The following is an 18,546-nucleotide window of genomic DNA, read 5'->3' as shown; positions in this document are numbered from 1 at the left end:
ATTGGCCTCAGTTCCTCTATAGTCAGAGGCCAAAGGGTTTTGCCATGTAAAGAATGTCAAAAGGTCATGAAAAAGGGATTTTTAAAAAAAGTAACACCTTTGAATGTCATGATTTGAAGATCGACATGGTAGATAAAGATGCAACTGTTGTGACATGAGGGTGTCATTGGTTAGGAAATAGACTCACTGCTTTTGTATACAATGCCTAGGCCATTAGCCAGATAAGTCCCCTTACTATAGCAGTATGATGATACGTGTCATTTTATTCAGATCCTAGTTTTCAAATGTGTAGGTCCAGGAACAACCTTGGGGCAGCTCTCTAAAAACAAAGTCACATCAAAGCAATTAAACCACACTAACCAGATCTAGCAAGCACCATTGAATGAATCAGAGCAACCACTTTTCCATGAAGAAATATTTACTGCTAAGTAGGCAGAAATACTGATGTTGCCTGGTCGATACATCCTCTCCCCTCGGGAAAACCAACACGGGGAATCCAATTTTAACCAGTTCATATTTTTCAGAGACCTTGGAATTGGAACAGTGGTGGTTAGTCGAGTGGATGATCTGAGTGGCTGGTGCTGTTGGATTGTTTATCTATTTGTTGAATACAAGTGATATGGAGGCGGGAAAGCATGAGGTGTATCTGAGGAGAAGATATGTCTGGTTGGCTGCAATGTAGTAAGCAAGGAGAAGCGTGATACAAGTTGAAGTCAGAGAAGGTGGCCTGTCATGTGGGCCTTGGAGACTGTGGTCACGAGTAGGGTTTTCATTGTGCATGCAGCTGGAAACCACTGGAAACTCTCCCAGGTATGTGTGCATCTGTATGTTTGATCCCTCTGGCTGCCTTGTATGGAATGATCTGTGGGAGCACAATGTAGGGAGGAGTGGACACAAAGAAACAGCCAAGAGGAAGGTTTTATAGTGACCTACGCAAGAGGTTAGGGTGACTTGAATTATTAGAAATCTATTTGTATTGTAAACTAGAAGCGTGAATAATTCAGTATCCTGGTAATAATCATGCTTATGATTTAAACTATCGCTGTGCCAAATATGTCTTTCTTTAGGCAAAATCTTGCCAGGTCTCCAGGATATGATGCAAAGGGAAGCAGAGTTGTTGCAAGTGGACAGTGATAGGGCTGGTGAGCGTAGACCCTTTGGGCCACACAAGCCCCTGTGGTGGCCTTTGTGAGATTTCCCTGAAGCCACAGGGCCAGAGTCCTCAAATCTGCAAGTTTCTGCCCCCAGATAGTTTGAGACACAAGTTTCATCCTTGTTCTGTAGGTTTTCTTCATGTTCCGTTCCGTTCCGTTCCGTTCCGTCGCTCAGTCGTGTCCGACTCTTTGCGACCCCATGGACTGTAGCCTACCAGGCTTCTCCGTCCATGGGATTCTCCAGGCAAGAATACTGGAGTGGGTTACCGTTTCCTTCTCCAGGGGATCTTCCCGACCCAGGGATCGAACCCAGGTCTCCCGCATTGGAGGCAGACGCTTTAACCTCTGAGCCACCAGGGAAGCCCTTCTTCATGTACACTTAGTATTTTCAACCCGTGCTGTGGTGGGATGGGAGAGAAGGCACGTCGAGCAAGCAGCCAGGTGATGCTGGTGCTGCTGGTCCATAGCTCTTGAAGGCTAAACCAGTCCTACTTCAAGAGCTTTGGACCGCAACACAGCATCACCTGGCTTCTTGCTCGACGTGCCTTCTCTCCCATCCCACCACAGCACCATGGAACCAGAAACTCTTGGGATGGAGCCAGGAACCTATTTTTTCTTACCTTCCAAGTGATTCAGTTATGCACACTCAAGTTTATGGAGGTCCAATCTAAAACACTTTCTCCTCCTCTGCCTACCACTATCCTGTAATACTTTCAGTAGTGGAATTTCAGTTAGTTTATTATAGCATTAAATAGTTTCCAAGGGTGAATTTTTACATCTCAGTTGTCAGAAGACTTTGTTGTTCTGGCACAATTATTGCTAACACTATCTATCTCCTTAAACTTGTCCAGCTTTAGACAATAAATTTTTTGTGGTCATCCTAAAGCTTCCTTCAATCCCATACATTCATCCTCCTGAGTATATTTAGGGAGTTTCACAAGACCCTTTCTTTGAGATCAATAAATATGCAGCTAAGGACATTCTTCTGCATGGTTTCTTACTTATTACAGCCTCAAAACACTATTTGTTTTTCTAGCCAAAGATATCTCTCCTCTATGTTTCTGCCCACGTGGGCTTTCAACCTGGATTCTCTACAAACAACAGCTTTTCCAAGTGCCGTAGTCTAGGAACATCATAATGGTGTGAAAGCCTCCCAAACCTCCAGATGGCTTTTACACAATAACTGCACTGCCTTGCAAAAATTATGTGTTTGTCCATGCTTCTTGGGCCTTTGAAAGAACATATTTTCCTCTCTGTGTCTGCTTGTTTTTATTCATTCCTCTTATTCTTTTCTTTATATCTTGTATCATATCCTAATGAGTTCCACCAGCAGCTGACGAGCAAGGCTCTGTTGAGCTGTGGGAGGGTGTGGGAGTCTTCAAAAGTACTGGGCAGGCTGGGAGAAGAGGAAGAAGACAAGAGAGGCTAGGCTCTGGCCTCCACACATCACCACTCCCATCCACCCAAACTCTGCAAGTCAGGCAGCTCTAACTTTATAAATACTGTGCATCAGATTTTAGTGTAGAATGCCATTTGAAGAAGAGATTCTATGGGCATAAAGTATAAAGACAGTTGCCTTAGTCTGGGCTCCCTCAGACAAGAATTAAAATGCAAGCCTTTTCTGTACCAGTAAATACTGGTAAGGACCTCCCACGTGGCTCAGTGGTAAGAGAATCCACCTGCCAAGCAGGAAACATGGGTTTGATCCCTGGGTTGGCAAGATCCCCTAGGGAAATAAATGTTGACCCACCCTGATATTCTTGCCTGGGAAATCCCATGGACAGAGGAACCTGGCAGGCTACAGTCCTTGGGGTTGTAAAAGTTGGACACGACTTAGTGACTGAACAACAACAGCATCAGCAATACAGATAAGGGAGTGAAGGAGTAAAGCGGGTAAGGGAAAGCAGGCAGTTGAAAGCAGCCAGCTGAGAGGCCTGTTTGCCACTGTGGTGGACTGGACTGTAGTCCCATGGAGAAAGGCTAGGAAACCAGGTAAAGCACACTCTCAGGGTCATCCTGTCTGTGAAGGAGGGAGTTGGGTATTTATATACCAACCCTATCAGTCTGGTTGAGGGCTGCTCGCAGAGGTGTAAATCCCTCAGCACCTCTGCTGTGCCCTGTGCACTGTGCCAATGGGCCTCTGAAACCTGGAGCAGAGCCTTTAGGCATTGCAACAGCTAGACGTCCGCTGGTGTGCACTGCAAAGGTGGGATCCAAGGTGAAGTCCAAGGGACTAGGGCTGGGCACTGATGAATTCTGCTCTGTCACTGAACTTGCCGTAAACACTTCTGCTTTGCGGGCTAGGTTTTCTGTCTTTGTCTCATCCTCAGCTTCCAGCTCATTTCTCAACTAACTTTCTTATGCTCCATGCCTTTGAAGTCACTGCTCTTGCCCCTCTCCACTAATAAGTACGTGCTACATACCAGGAGGGAAACCTCTGAAATTCAACCCAGTTCATATCAACAAGTATATATTCCATAACTGCTATTTACAAGGCACTGTGCACGAGGCTGCTAATGTAATGGCAAAGGAAACAGAGTCCTTGATCCCACAGGATCAGAGATGAGTAGAAAAAGTCCTCACAAATTCTTTGTCATAGTAGTGTAATCACTTTTCATCTATTGTGTTGAATTTTCATTACAAAAAAACATGAGGGTCATCCTCCAAGGTGCCAAACGAGGCTCTGAGTATGCTGTGACCTGTCCGAGATTCAGTTAGTTCAGTCACTCAGTCGTGTCCGACGCTGTGTGACCCCGTGGACGGCAGCATGTCAGGCTTCCCTGTCCATCACCAACTCCTGGAGCTTGCTCATTTGGCACCTTGAAGGATGACCTGTCCATAGTCACATACTTAATGGCAGAGGCAGGCTTTGTGCCAGCACAGTCTATGCTCCTAACCAGTGGGCTCATGGCTACTCAGTGCAATCATATCCTTGCTGAGAATTACTTTCTTTAAAGTATCATTAAAACTAACCTTAATTCCTTGAAATGTAACAGAAAATAAGATGATTAGAGGGGTGGGTCAATGAATAGATATATGACAAAGGAAGTATAGGAAAATGTTAATGGTGGACTCTAGGCGATGAGCACAGTTGATCACTGTGAGCGTCTTCAATTTTCCTGTGTGTTTGGAAATTTCATACTATAGTGTTGGGAAAAATTAAGTTTAACTAAATATAAATCATTACAAAAGGAACAAGAGCTGGCATATTGACACAAAAGCACTGGGTCTTACAATTCAAGAGAATGAATGGAGACCAAGTCTATGCCTCTTTATTTTCTTTTTTGTCATATTTTAATCACGGTCATGCTTACTCCTTGGAAGGAAAGCTATAACCAACCTAGATAGCATATTAAAAAGCAGAGACATTACTTTGCCAACAAAGGTCCGTCTAGTCAAGGCTGTGGTTTTTCCAATGGTCATGTATGGATGTGAGTGTTGGACTGTGAAGAAAGCTGATTGCCAAAGAATAGATGCTTTTGAACTGTGGTGTTGAAGAAAACTCTTGAGAGACCCTTGGACTGCAAGGAGATCCAACCAGTCCATTCTAAAGGAGATCAGTCCTGGGTGTTCATTGGAAGGACTGATGTTAAAGCTGAAACTCCAATACTTTGGCCACCTCATGCGAAGAGTTGACTCACTGGAAAAGACTCTGATGCTGAGAGGGATTTGGGGCAGGAGGAGGAGGGGACGACAGAGAGTGAGAAGGCTGGATGGCATCACCAACTCGATGGACATGAGTCTGAGTGTACTCCGGGAGTTGGTGATGGACAGGGAGGCCTGGCGTGCTGTGATTCATGGGGTTGCAAAGAGTCGGACACGACTGAGTGACTGAACTGAACTGAATCACGGTCTGAATTTCTTTAAAGAAAGAAGATCCATACACTAAAGGGTAATAATGAAAGTAAGGTGCTGCAGCAAATTAGCCCCCTGTGGCAGATTTTTCACAGCTGGAAGCTGTGCCATGTGCCATTGTATTTACAGAAAGGGTATGCAAGCAGCTCTAAGTATTAGGCAAAGTTTTGAAATATGCACATTTTATCTACCTGCCAAATCATTAATTAGTTGATAATTTAGCTAACTTATTAGAATTTGGGGGCTTATTTTCCATCATAACTCCCAATGTTTGTGGGGAAAAAAGGGTAAAAATCCTGGTTGTGAATATAATTTCTCAAGCCTGTGAGTCCCTTCCCATTTTTGAAGTCTAGACAGCAAGGAGAATCTGAGAGTATATGTCCTGGAGAGAAATATGTAGTTCTCAACATATGATTTTTTTCCCTCCCCCTTCAATGTGTGACTGTTTCAAAATTTGGGCCATAAATAAGTTCTCAGTTTTATCAATTTTCCCTGATAAATATTTGATTGCGTCTCTAGAGATTTTTGAGTTCTTGGGCCCGATTGATTGAGAGCAGGGGACTTTAAATCTGTGAAGCAGCAAGGAGTTTTTTGGGAGACGTATTTTATTCTGTTTTATATTGTTTGAAAGACAAGTCATTTATGAAATGCTTATTAGAGATTCTACTTTCATCACAAACCCTTTTCATCAAAACCAATGAAAGTACATTTTACTGAAAATCCTTTTTTTATATCCCCTATAAATTGGTAGAATGGGCCTTTAGAAGGACATCTTTAACCCATGATGGAAGAAATATGTAATGGGACCATGTGCTGTTCATAAAGGGAATCAACATAGATCATTAGACCAAATCATGAAAACCACTCAACCAAGGCCCTGCTTTGATTGTGTCATGAATGTAAGTCACACATGAGGGCAATTTACAGCAGGTCCTAAATATTTCTCAGAGTTCTGGATGTGTGGTTGGTTAGCAGTCCCCCCACATTCAGGTACACTGTTATCCCCACCTGTGCAAAATGGTGCTAAGAAGTCTAACAGTCTTGGAATTGAATTTGTTTCACTCAATTTAATAGTCTTTGCAGCACTTTGAGAACACATGGGTGCCAAGCTGCATCCCTAGCAGCTGGACCAGAATGCTGATAACTAGATCTGTCTTCATTGAGCCCTGCTCCAGCTCATCTTCCTACTAACATGAAGACTTAGGGTGCCTTGCTCCATCCTATGGCCTGATTTGTTTTATGTAATCACCACCCACCTTTTAAAATCCATCATTTCACATCTTTTATTCAAGTCTAACTAATATCTCGTCTCAGAAATTTACATCTGATTAATTTCCCCATTTTAAAACAAGTAGCAGTTTTATTCAGTAACTAAAAATTTTTATTGATTCTTGTATGAGTTCAGTTCAGTCGCTCAGTTGTGTCCAACTCTGCGACCCCATGGACTGCAGCACGCCAGGCTTCCCTGTCCATCACCAACTCCTGAAGATTGCTCAAACTCATGTCCATCAAGTTAGTGATGCCATCCAACCATCTCATCCTCTGTCGTCCCCTTCCCCTCCCACCTTCAATCTTTCCCAGCATCAGGGTCTTTTCAAATGAGTCAGTTCTTCTCATCAGGTGGCCAAAGTATTGAAGTTTCAGCTTCATCATCAGTCCTTCCAATGAATATTCAAGACTGATTTCCTTTAGGATTGACTGGTTGGATCTCCTTGCATTCCAAGGGACTCTCAAGAGTCTTCTCCAACACCACAGTTCAAAACCATCAATTCTTCAACACTCAGCTTTCTTTATAGTCCAACTCTCACATCCATACATGACCACTGGAAAAACCATAGCTTTAACTAGACAGACCTTTGTTGTCTCTGCTTTTTAATATGCTTTCTTAGGTTGGTCATAGCTTTTCTTCCAAGGAGTAAGCATCTTTTAATTTCATGGCTGCAATCACTATCTGCAGTGATTTTGGGGTCCAAAACAATAAAGTCTGTCATTGTTTCCATTGTTTCCCCATCTATTCCCATGAAGTGATGGGACCAGATGCCATGATCTTAGTTTTCTGAATGTTGAGTTTTAAGACAACTTTTTCACTCTCCTCTTTCAATTTCATCAAGAGGCTCTGTAGTTCTTCATCACTTTCTGCCATAAGGGTGGTGTCATCTGTCTATCTGAAGTTACTGATATTTCTCCCAGCAATCTTGATTCCAGCTTGGCTTCATCCAGCCTGGCATTTTGTATGATATACTCTGCATATAAGTTAAATAAGCTGGGTGATAGTATACAGCCTTGACATACTCCTTTCCCGATTTGTAACCAGTCTGTTGTTCCATGTCCAATTCTAACTGTTGCTTCTTGACCTGCACACAGATTTCTCAGGAGGCAGATTTCTCAGAGATGGTAATCCCATCTCTTTAAGAATTTTCCATATTTTGTTGTGATTCCCACACTCAAAGGCTTTGGTGTAGTCAATAAAGCCAACATTTTTCTGGAACTCTTTTGCTTTTTTAATGATCCATAGGATGTTGACAATTTGATCTCTGGTTCCTCTGCCTTTTCTAAACCCAGTTTGAGCATCTGGAAGTTCATGGTTCATGTACTGTTGAAGCCTGGCTTGGAGAATTTTGAGCATTACTTTGCCAGGATATGAGATGAGTGCAATTTTGTGGTAGTTTGAACATTCCTTGGCATTGCCTTTCTTTGGGATTGGAATGAAAACTGACCTTTTCCAGTCCTGTGGCCACTGCTGAGTTTTCCAAATTTGCTAGCATACTGAGTGCAGCACTTTCACAGCATTATCTTTTAGGATTTGAAATAGCTCAACTGGAATTCCATCACCTCCACTAGCTTTGTTGTATAGGAGAAAAATTTTAATATTGGTGATATAAGATGTCCAGAACCTCAGTGCTGAAAATTTCTTGGTGAGATGAGCTGCAGAAGTGATTTCTACATTCAGTGACCCCAATTGTACATACTTCTTTCAGTTTTCCATGACTGAACTCTTCTCACTTCCTGGGACACACCTTCTTCATCCTCACTCCGTATGGCCACCCTGTTTACACACTAAGGCAGCACATCCAGTGGAATACTTGCTCCGCTGCAGAAAGTCCCACATCTACTCTGGCAGCGTGACAGCATCTAACTGCAGGTGTTGAGCACTTGCAATGTGGCTGCTGCTGCAATTGATGAACTGGATTTTTATACTTCATTAAATTTTAATATATTTATTTATCTATATATCCACTTACTGATTTATTTTTGTCTGTACCATGAGGTATGCGGGATCTTAGCTCCCTGACCATGGATCGGACCTGTGCTCCCTATACTGGGAGCACAGAGTCTTAACCACTGGACTTCCAGGGAAGTTCCAAGATATAATTAATTTTGTTTTGAACTTAAAAACTACTACTTGATCCAACTTCTCATGTGAATGCAACTTTTCAACTGTAATTTTCTTTTTTTTTAATGAAATATAGCAGGAGACGCAAGAGACATGGATTTGATCCCTGGGTCAGAAGATCCCCTGGAGTAGGAAACGGCAACCCACTCCAGTACTCTTGCCTGGAAAATTCCATGGAGAGAGGAGCCTGGTCTCCAGTCTCCAGTTCATGGAGCTGCAAAGAGTCAGACATGACTGAGCACACACGCACACACACACACATAATTGATTTATTAATACAATATAGTGTTAGTTTCAGAAGTATAGCAAAGTGATTCAGTTACATGTACATATTTTTTCAGATTATTTTCCATTATAGGTGATTATAATATATTGAATCTATCTTGTAAATTTTAATCTAGATACAGATAAAATATTTTGTTGAAAATATAATGTCTAAATTGAAATGTAAGTATAGAATTTTAAAACAGTACCCACACACACACATATGAAAGAGTGGAACGTATCTCATTAATAATCCTTATATAGATGTCATATTGCAGTAAAATTATTTTGGATATATTGTTATAATTAAAATTGACCTCATATGTTTTTTCCTATTTTTTTTAATGTGTCTACCAGAAAATTTTAGCTTATTTATATGGTTCATGTTATATTTCTGTTGGGAAGTGCTGGGCTAAAACCAAAGTTTGTCTTTGATCTCCTTTACACGTTTCTTTATACCTCTTAGATGACACAACACATTTTGGGCAGCAGTATAGTTTATTTTGTATTTTTTTTTATCTTCACATTAACTGTAATTTACCAAGAATAGTGAGTGATCTATTAACACACAGTGAGTGAAGTCAGTCAGTTGTGTCCGACTCTTTGCAACCCATAGTAGGGACTCAAATATTCTTTGGCTTGAATTCTAGACAGATCTATGGCTAGTTGACTAAGGTATTCACTGGTTACTAATTTAAGTGATCATAGCTGGTTTATTGTTAGAAAGGCGTTAACAGAGCATTATATGACCAGTCTGTATGTTTACAACAAATTTTAATTTTCCACAGTGGCAGAGAGGCTACCAGATAAATTGCTTAGCAGTCAACCATTATGTCAGGTCATATAAGCATCCTTAGCAGATTGTGATAGATTTGATGCTGATGGATTTTGTGTGTGTGTGTATGTTTAGAAAGAGAAAGAGTAAAAGGGAATAGGAGAGAGAGAGAAAGAAAGAGGGGGAAAGAGTAAGCAAAGATAGTATTTCTTCATCTGCTAATATATGCAATGATATTTTAAATCTACACAAATAAAAAACTCAAAACTTCTGATCACAACTGAACAGAGTTAATTCTAACTTATTTTGACTAAGTCTAATAAAAGCTTATATTCACTATTAGCAAGTGTTGCCCTCTTTCTGCAAAGTTTAATTAATGGTAAAGCATAATTGAGTTGTTTTGGTTCTTTGCCAAATACATATATATGCAAAAATCCCCTCCATGATATACATCCAGCAAATAAAGGCATCTTAGCCTGTAGAGGAAGCAATATTTTTAGCCCTGAGTTTATCACCCTTTCAGTTCTCAATGTGAAAGGGTCCCAGGGCTTTATTGTTATGTACATTTGGCCTCAGACTGAATTTATATTTAATTATTTGTGAACATTAAAGGATCTGGCATTTCAGCTTAAATTATCACCCTAGAGGTAGGAGAGTTGAGGAATTTTCAAATTCAACTAGAAATCTTCAACATCAAATGAGTGTCAGGATCTAAGCCAAGCATGACTATCCTTGTTGTCCAGGGCAGGCCTTATAACAACCGTTTCTCAGGATGGGGAAATTGAAATTGAGAGCAATTAAGTTACTTGCTCAAGGTAACACAGGTAAAAGAGTGCCAGTACTGGAATAGGACTCGTAAATGATTTCTGCACAGTGACATAAGTGAGCGTTTCATTTCCATGGGTCTTTGCCACTTGCATATACGCTCACATGCGGAAACCACGCATGTTCTCGGAAACCAATATTATGCCGCCATTGTACCACTGAGGAAATGGAGGCCGAGCACTGTGCAAGACAGTCTACGTGTGGTACAGACTGAGTCATTGTGTAAGATGAGCTCCTGCAGCATTGCCATCTGCTGTGCACTAGAGCTCCGGATGAATTTCAAACTAGCACTTGGCATGTGGGGAAGGGGAGGCCTTTGGAGGCAGAGGACACATACAAGCCAGGGGTCAGCCAAAGATGAGAAGCATTGCTCCCCTTTCCCCATTTTCCTGGAGAGACTGATGCCAAGACTGGTCAGACAGCTGAGTACATCAGAGAGGTGTGCCAGGGGATGTCCTTTGCTCCTATAGCTCTCACTTCTTAGTTGGCCAGTGGACAGGTAATCAGACTTCCAGGGGTATCTGGCAGCCTGAGTGCAGGTACCCAGATTTATAGAAGTCATCTAAGATTCCAGATTCCCACACCTGATGCCTGGGGCAGAGGTGTACTGGTAAACTGGCTCTTGGGGTGAGGGAGCACTAACTTCTATGACTTGTATGTAGTGTTTGCCACTTTCTCTGGTGTAAATACCCCTGCAGTGGTCAATTGCAAGCTGCCAACTTGCAAAATTATTGCATATTTGACATTTAACACTTGGCTTTCTTAAAGCAGTAAGAGCTGGCTCCAGCATAGCAGTGACCTTGGGGCCCATAGAATGTGACCTTGGGTGGGGTCAGGGTGCCTGGTCCCCTGGGGAGTAGTGCTGGTGTGGAACCTCAGTTGGGGAAGTGGCGTACCCATTCACCCCAGGCTTTAGCTTGTTTCTTGTCCAGAGTGGGCACCAGGGGTCATTTTTGGACAGCTTTGCTCCTTTCAGGGCATGAAGGCATTTGTGTAAGGCCCCACAACCAGTGACAAGTGGACTCAGGCCTTGAGTCTGTGCTTTTCGAGCTCCTCCGTGCCTCTTCTCCTTTGCACAAAAATTCCAAATCAGTTTCCCAAGGCTGACAAATCCTGTGACAGCTGTGCCAGTTCTACCTGGAAAATGAGAAAGGCGGAGATAAAGTTCTCTGTGAACCGCAGAGAAGTGAGGCTAACTCACGGACATTTGTCTGATGTGTGTGTTTGCACACTGGGTTGAGGCCAGAGGTCATATCTTAGTAGAGCACGTGTTGACAAGTTGAAAACGACTCCCTTCTCTGTAAGAAAGTTACTTTCTCACTTCAGACAACACATTTTTTTTTGGTCAGTATTTCTGCTGACAACCCCATTCAAAGGGACCCATGAGGAAAAAGTGAGAGCAGGAAGGGCCAACTTTGGTGTAATTAAGAGATTATCACTCCTTGTTTTTCTCAGCCCCAAGACCACAGCTGACTCAGTTAATAAGGGCTGTATAGGAGCAGGCCCAGGGCACCATGGGGAATGGATTGGCGCTTTTATGATCAGCCCTCCAGTCCCAGCTGGGACGAAGATCAAGGCAGAAATGGATGGAGACAGAAACAGGCCAACAGATAGTTTTCTGAAGATGGGGTTGAATGTAAAACCCACATCTATTTCCCTTTCTATCTTGAAACTAACACTCTTTTCAGATTGAGTTATGGGAGAGAAGCTTCACTGTGGGGCTGGATCCCTGGGAACAGAGCCTTTCCGGCAGGCATCTGGGTTTGGCCTGCCTGTGTAGGCAGTAGTGGGGAGATGGTGGACATGAGACCCTTCACTGCAAGGTGATTTCCATCCATGAGTCTTTCATTTGAGACACTAGCATTTCCTGTTGTCTTGGGTGATTTGGATCATGCCATGAAGAAAAGCCTCAGTTTAGGCCTCTTGGGCAGGCAAATATTCATCCTGTGCTGAACAATTGGGCCTCACTCATTCATTCACTCAGAAATGTTTATCGAGCAAGTATGTGTTCAACATTGCACTGGCTGCTGCCCATATATTCCCCCTCAAAGAACATCCATCTCAAAGGAAACACAGACCAATGACTAGGCAGATAAGCACCATGATAGAGAACCATGGGCGTGAAGAAACACTGAGGAGATGGAAGAATTGATTGCCAAGAGGATTCCTGACTGATGTGTACCAGTAGGCAAGGAGATGGAAGGCGAGAGAATCTTCCAGGCAGTGGCAAAAGCATGATCCAATGTCTGAAGGCAAGAGAGAGGGTGGTGTGTCAAGAGAGCTTAGAATAACTGAATATGGCTGTGTGACAAGGACAGTACCCCAGATGTAAAATTAGAGAGATAATTAAATGGCTGGAAATCAAGGAACTATAAAAACAACTTCAGGGAATCTGCACCTTCTTCTGCAGTGACAGAGGTATAGACAGGGGAATGGAATGGTGTGACCAAATTGGTGTTTTAGGAAGATTAGTCTGGTTTCAATGGGTCATACCTGAGGGCTGAGAAAACCAGGAGCAGGAGAGACCCAGATGGGAGCTGTGACAACAGCTGGGTGGGCAATGAATGCTGCCTGAGCAGGGGACAGCAGGTGGACTGGAGAGAAGACTCAGGGTCAGCAGTGCCTATGGGGAGACGAGGCGGCATTGGTGGGTAGTTGTGTGGCAGGGATGAAGGAAGCAGAGGAAAATCCTTCTGAGTGGGAGCATTATGCCTCCAGAGGGTGCTGAGAAAAGCCACCTGGGTTTTGGGTCTATCTGTGGGTCAGGAAACCTTTTGTGAAACTAAAGGGACCATTTTCTTCCCCCTCGACAAAGGTTGCTCTTACTGAAGCTGCTGTGCTCTGCTCCTTCGAAATAAGAGACCACGTGTCCCAGAGGAAACTCTGCGTGTCATATTGATAGAGGGGAACGTGCAGACCAGATGGAGGAGCTCTCTTTCAGGGAATGGTTTGATTTTGCACCAGCAACAGGCTTGAGGGAACAAACTCTCAAAAGTCACTTTCTGTGTCTTTCCCAGTTTGAACACAAATCCTGCCGGATCCATGCCTAGGGATTTTTAGTTTAGTCCTTCCTTGCTGTGGATTTAAAATCTTTTTTTTTTTTTTCTCCTGGCAGCTCAGAAATGCATAACAGCTATATTCACTATTGGCCTTCTAGCCTCAAATTCATTCCAAATACAAATTTTCTTAGTAATTTCTTCTTTGAATGCTGATGTTTGTGCGTTAGTATACACAATTCACAGGCTCCGTGTTGCTCAATTTTTGGCTGATTTATTTGACAACTTGAAATTCCTCATGAGGGGTGCTTTTATTTTGTTATTTGCATCTGGAAATCATTCCTAAAATCCCATAGAATAAATTTGTCTTGTCTTTTTTTAGTGACTTTTTCCCCCTTATTATAAGAATAATAGATGTTCATCATAAAAACTTTAAAGAAAAAACATGTATTTAATAAGAGAAAAGTCTCCCTAGTTTCCCCCACTTGAGATAACCGCTGTTGACATCCCAGGACCGTGCTTCTTATCCTTTGAAGTACATACAGATTTGTGAAAATGCACTTTCCTGTGCCTCATCTTCAGAGGTCTGGAGTTGCCGAGTCTGGAGTGGAGCCTGAGAGTTACCATCCGAGCCAGCGCCTTGATTCTGCTGACGCCCCCAGCTCTGGGGCCCACACTGTGAGCAGCTCTGTCCTGAACGTGCACTACACACACATGACCCTCTGGTACTCACCAGTGTCTTAGAAACATCTATCCTGTCCCCAGATACCTTTCTTCCACATCGTATGGAAAGGCTGTGTGGCATGACATGCTACTGGAATGGCCATCCTTAAGTTCCAGGGGTTCTTAACATGGGGACTACAGACCTCAAAGGGGCTCACAGAGAGATCGACTCCACTTGTAATCTAATTTTTTTATTGCACTTAAAATAAGTGCATCCTCTTCATCCTCAGAAGAGTAGGATGCCACAAGGTTTACCAACTGCCAGAGGAGTCTGTGACACAAAAATAGTTAAAAACCTCTTATGCTGTCCCCAGTGAATGGCATTTAGTTGTTTCCCTCTACCAGCACCCAGCTGTAAATCATACCGCCCTGAGCACCACCATTTATAAATCTTTACATGAATATATATGTACATAAGCATATGTATGTGTACATATGTGTATACATGCATTATATATGATGACAATGGTTACCCTGTATGAAACTTCAGCCTCCACCCAAACAGTCAAAACTGGTCTAGCAGCACATTTCAGGAAAGCAAGCCGACTCTCCCCAACACCGGCCAGGCTTAAATCCACTGTGTCCCTGTTCTGGTAGTTTCTTTGTCCATTTCCACTTAAGCTCTGCAGCTTCCCCTCTCCACCCATCTCGTCCCCTCTGGGTCTAGAATAGCTTTGTTCTCAGTGAGCTGTGCAGCTGTCATCCAGGGACATATATCCTCAACCCTGTTGAGGGGTAAACAATGCAGCTAGTTGGATATATGCATTCCATGCATTCTTGGAAATGGGGAAGAACAAGGCCTGAAGCCTTCTAGTTCTATGTGTGTGTCCTCCAACGTTAAAAAGAGCCTCATTCCTATTCTTTTCTTCCCACCTGGGAAGGGCACTGGTTCAGTACTGTGTGTACCCCATTACCAATTCTCTCAACATGCCAGAAGGTGTTTTCATGGTCATTATAGAGGAGGAAAAGCGTCACTGGTACATTTCTCTGAAGCAGTAGAGTGGTAAAGCTAAGATTTTTAGCAATTTTTTCTTGAAGATGCAATAGTGAAAAATCATAACCATCCAGGAGCTCAGTGATTCTTTGTACAAACTGAATACACCCATGAGGTCAGCACTCAGATCACAAGGAAAACACCCCTCTCCCCAGAGCCCTCTTCATGTCACCTACCAGGCACTAACTCCACATCCCGCGAGTGTGATCAACCCTGACCTCTATCATCATGTGTTAGTTTGGCCATTCTGTACATAACATAAAGGGAATCATACAACACACATTTTGTATTCGGCTCCTTAAAATGTATTGCTCAGCGTTAAGTTGGTGAGATCTGTCTATATTGTTTGGCACACATGTAGGATCACATTACAGTGGTTCCATCTCTGAAAACACCACACTCTATCCTTCCTGGTATTAAGAACAATTGAGATCATTTTCAGTTTTTGCCCATTATAAGTAGTACTATAGTAACATTCTTGAGAGTGTCTTTAAGTGAACATACTAATATATACACATTTCTGTTGGGTATATACCTAGCTATTGAATTAATGGCTTCCTTTTAGTAGATTCTGCAGAACAGTTGCCTCAGTGGATTGTGTAGAAGTTGAAATTTAAGTCCATTATTCTGACTCCACAATAGGTTATGTAAGCAGGGTGGATGGTATAGTTAATTTCTTTTTGTAAAGAAAGTATATCCATTTAGTTTCCCACTCAGGAGTGACGACTGTCAGTACCAGCCAGGGTAGGGGCCTGTCCTTTGGCTCACACTGGAACTATATGCCTTCACAGTCACATACTCGTGGAGTTTCTGGTTCTCCACCTGTGTTGGTCCTCAGGGCACTGGTCCATGTCTAGGATTCGGGTGCCCATTCAAAGGAAGCAGACTCTGATGAGCTTCCTCCCTCCCACCCCCAAGGCCCTGAGAATGAGGCAGTCTTTTATTACTGAAAAGGTGGTGTTTGTCATCATGGCTTTCCAAACTGAATTATGTTAAGCTCTCCGAGACTGAGGGGTATGGACGGATCATATGCTCCCTATGTTCAGTGGCTTCATTCTGCTGCATATTTTTCTGTGTTTTTATACTTTTCTTATCTCCTTCTCCACTTCAAGACTCTCTCAGCTGCCACTCATCCTTGCTGTCCCTCTGTCTGCTTTTAACAGTATTAGTTAGTTCTTGGAATTTGCTGCTTTGAAACTGCTGTGGGCTGGGAAGCTAGAATCCAGGAATGGCCCAATCCTGTGACTCAGAAAAATGGAGTGTGACAGATCTGCATTTGGTTTCTGTTCTGTTGGTGACTAGCTGCTTGACTCTTAGTCCCTTAAAACCTTTGAGTTCTGTTTCTTCTTATATGAGACAAGGCTAGTAACACCTTCCATCCATTTTGGGGAAGGATGAAATCACCTACTTGATCATGGTGAGCATATGACAAGTGCTTGGCCAACAAGCCCCTCTTTTTTTTTTTTGTCTCCCTTCCTGGCCAAAATCAGCCTACGGAGGTACTGAGTGAGTGTGAAGATTTCTTCCATGAGGAAGCGAGCTAGGCTTTTACTTATTTAGATGTTGATGGTGTCTTTTTTTTCCCCTGTAGTTCATACTCTCTTAAAGAGTCAAAGTTACCACATAAGTGAACATTATTAAATCAACATGATACTTTTTTTGGGCGGGGGTTCTCTCTTTTTTTTTTTATTGGAGGCTAATTATTTTGCAATATTATATTGGTTGGTTTTGCCATACATTGACATGAATCCACCCTGGGTGTACATGAGTTCCCCTTCCTGAACCCCCCTCCCACCTCCCTCCTCCGTTTATCCCCCCTCTGGGTCATCCCCGCATATCAGCCCTGAGCATCCTGTAACATGCATCGACCCTGAACTGGTGATTCATTTCACATATGACAACATACATGTTTCAATGCCATTCTCCCAAATCATCCTACCCTCTCCCTCTCCCACAGAGTCCCAAAGACTGTTCTATACATCTGTGTCTCTTTTGCTGTCTCATATACGGGGTTATCATTTGCATCTTTCTAAATTCCATATATATGCGTTAGTATACTGTATTGGTGTTTTTCTTTCTGGCTTACTTCACTCTGTATAATAGGCTCCAGTTTCATCCACCTCATTAGAACTGATTCAAATGCATTCTTTTTAATGGCTGAGTAATACTCCATTGTGTATATGTACCAAAGTTTTCTTATCCATTCGTCTGCAGAGGGACATCTAGGTTGCTTCCATGTCCTGGCTATTAGAAACAGTGCTGCGATGAACATTGGAGTACATGTGTCTCTTTCAGTTCTGGTTTCCTCAGTGTGTATGCCCAGGAGTGCGATTGCTGGATCATATGGAAGTTCTATTTCCAGTTTTTTGAGGAATCTCCACACTGTTCTCCATAGTGGCTGTACTAGTTTGCATTCCCACCAACAGTGTAAGAGGGTTCCCTTCTCTCCACACCTTCTCCAGCATTTATTGCATGTAGACTTTTGGATAGCAGCCATTCTGACTGGTGTGAAGTGGTATCTCATTGTGGTTTTGATTTGCATTTCTCTGATTATGAGGGATGTTGAGCATTTTTTCATGTGTTTGTTAGCCATCTGTATGTCTTCTTTGGAGAAATGTCTGTTTAGTTCTTTGGCCCATTTTTTGATGGGGTCATTTATTTTTCTGGAATTGAGTTGCAGGAGCTGCTTGTATATTTTGGAGATTAATCCTTTATCGGTTGCTTCATTTGCTATTATTTTCTCCTATTCTGAAGGCTGTCTTTTCACCTTACTTATAGTTTCCTTTGCTGTACAGAAGCTTTTGATTTTAATTAGGTCCCAATTGTTTATTTTTGCTTTTATTTCCAATATTCTGGGAGGTGGGTCTTGGAGGATCCTGCTGTGATTTATGTCGGAGAGTGTTTTGCCTACGTTCTCCTCTAGGAGTTTTATAGAATCTGGTCTTACATTTAGCTCTCTAATCCATTTTGAGTTTATTTTGGTGTATGGTGTTAGGAAGTGTTCTAGTTTCATTCTTTGACAAGTGGCTGACCAGTGTTCCCAGCACCACTTGTTAAAGACTGTCTTTTCTCCATTTTATATTCTTGCCTCCTTTGTCAAAGATAAGGTGTCCATAGGTGCGTGGATTTATCTCTGAGCTTTCTATTTTGTTCCCTTGATCTCTATTTTTGTCTTTATGCCAGTACCATACTCTCTTGATGACTGTGGCTTTGTAGTAGAGCCTGAAGTCCGGCAGGTTAATTCCCCCAGTTCCATTCTTCTTCCTCAAGATTGCTTTGGCTATTCGAGGTTTTTTGTATTTAAATACAAATTATGAGATTATTTGTTCTAGTTCTGTGAAAAATATCGTTGGTAGCTTGATAGGGATTGCATTAAATGTATAAATTACTTTGGGTAGTATACTCATTTTTATAATATTTATTCTTCCAATCCACGAACACGGTATATTTCTCCATCTATTAGTGTCCTCTTTGATTACTTTCACCAGTGTTTTATAGTTTTCTATGTACAAGTCTTTTGTTTCCTTAGGTAGATATATTCCTAAGTATTTAATTCTTTTCGTTGC

The 18,546-nt window shown here is 42.3% G+C and overlaps 1 protein-coding gene across 1 annotated transcript in view; it reads left to right on the top strand.

Annotated features, from left to right (window-relative positions):
• The window catches only part of CDH13 (cadherin 13), a 1,084,595-nt gene that overhangs the window by 466,317 nt on the left and 599,732 nt on the right, over positions 1 to 18,546 (top strand). The gene's annotated exons all lie outside the window — the stretch shown is intronic.

Source organism: Moschus berezovskii, chromosome 22, assembly GCF_049115385.1.
Source record: "Moschus berezovskii isolate FMDL1 chromosome 22, NW_MosBer_1.0, whole genome shotgun sequence".
Lineage (NCBI taxonomy): Eukaryota > Metazoa > Chordata > Mammalia > Artiodactyla > Moschidae > Moschus > Moschus berezovskii.
This window is presented reverse-complemented; position numbering and strand designations above follow the sequence as displayed.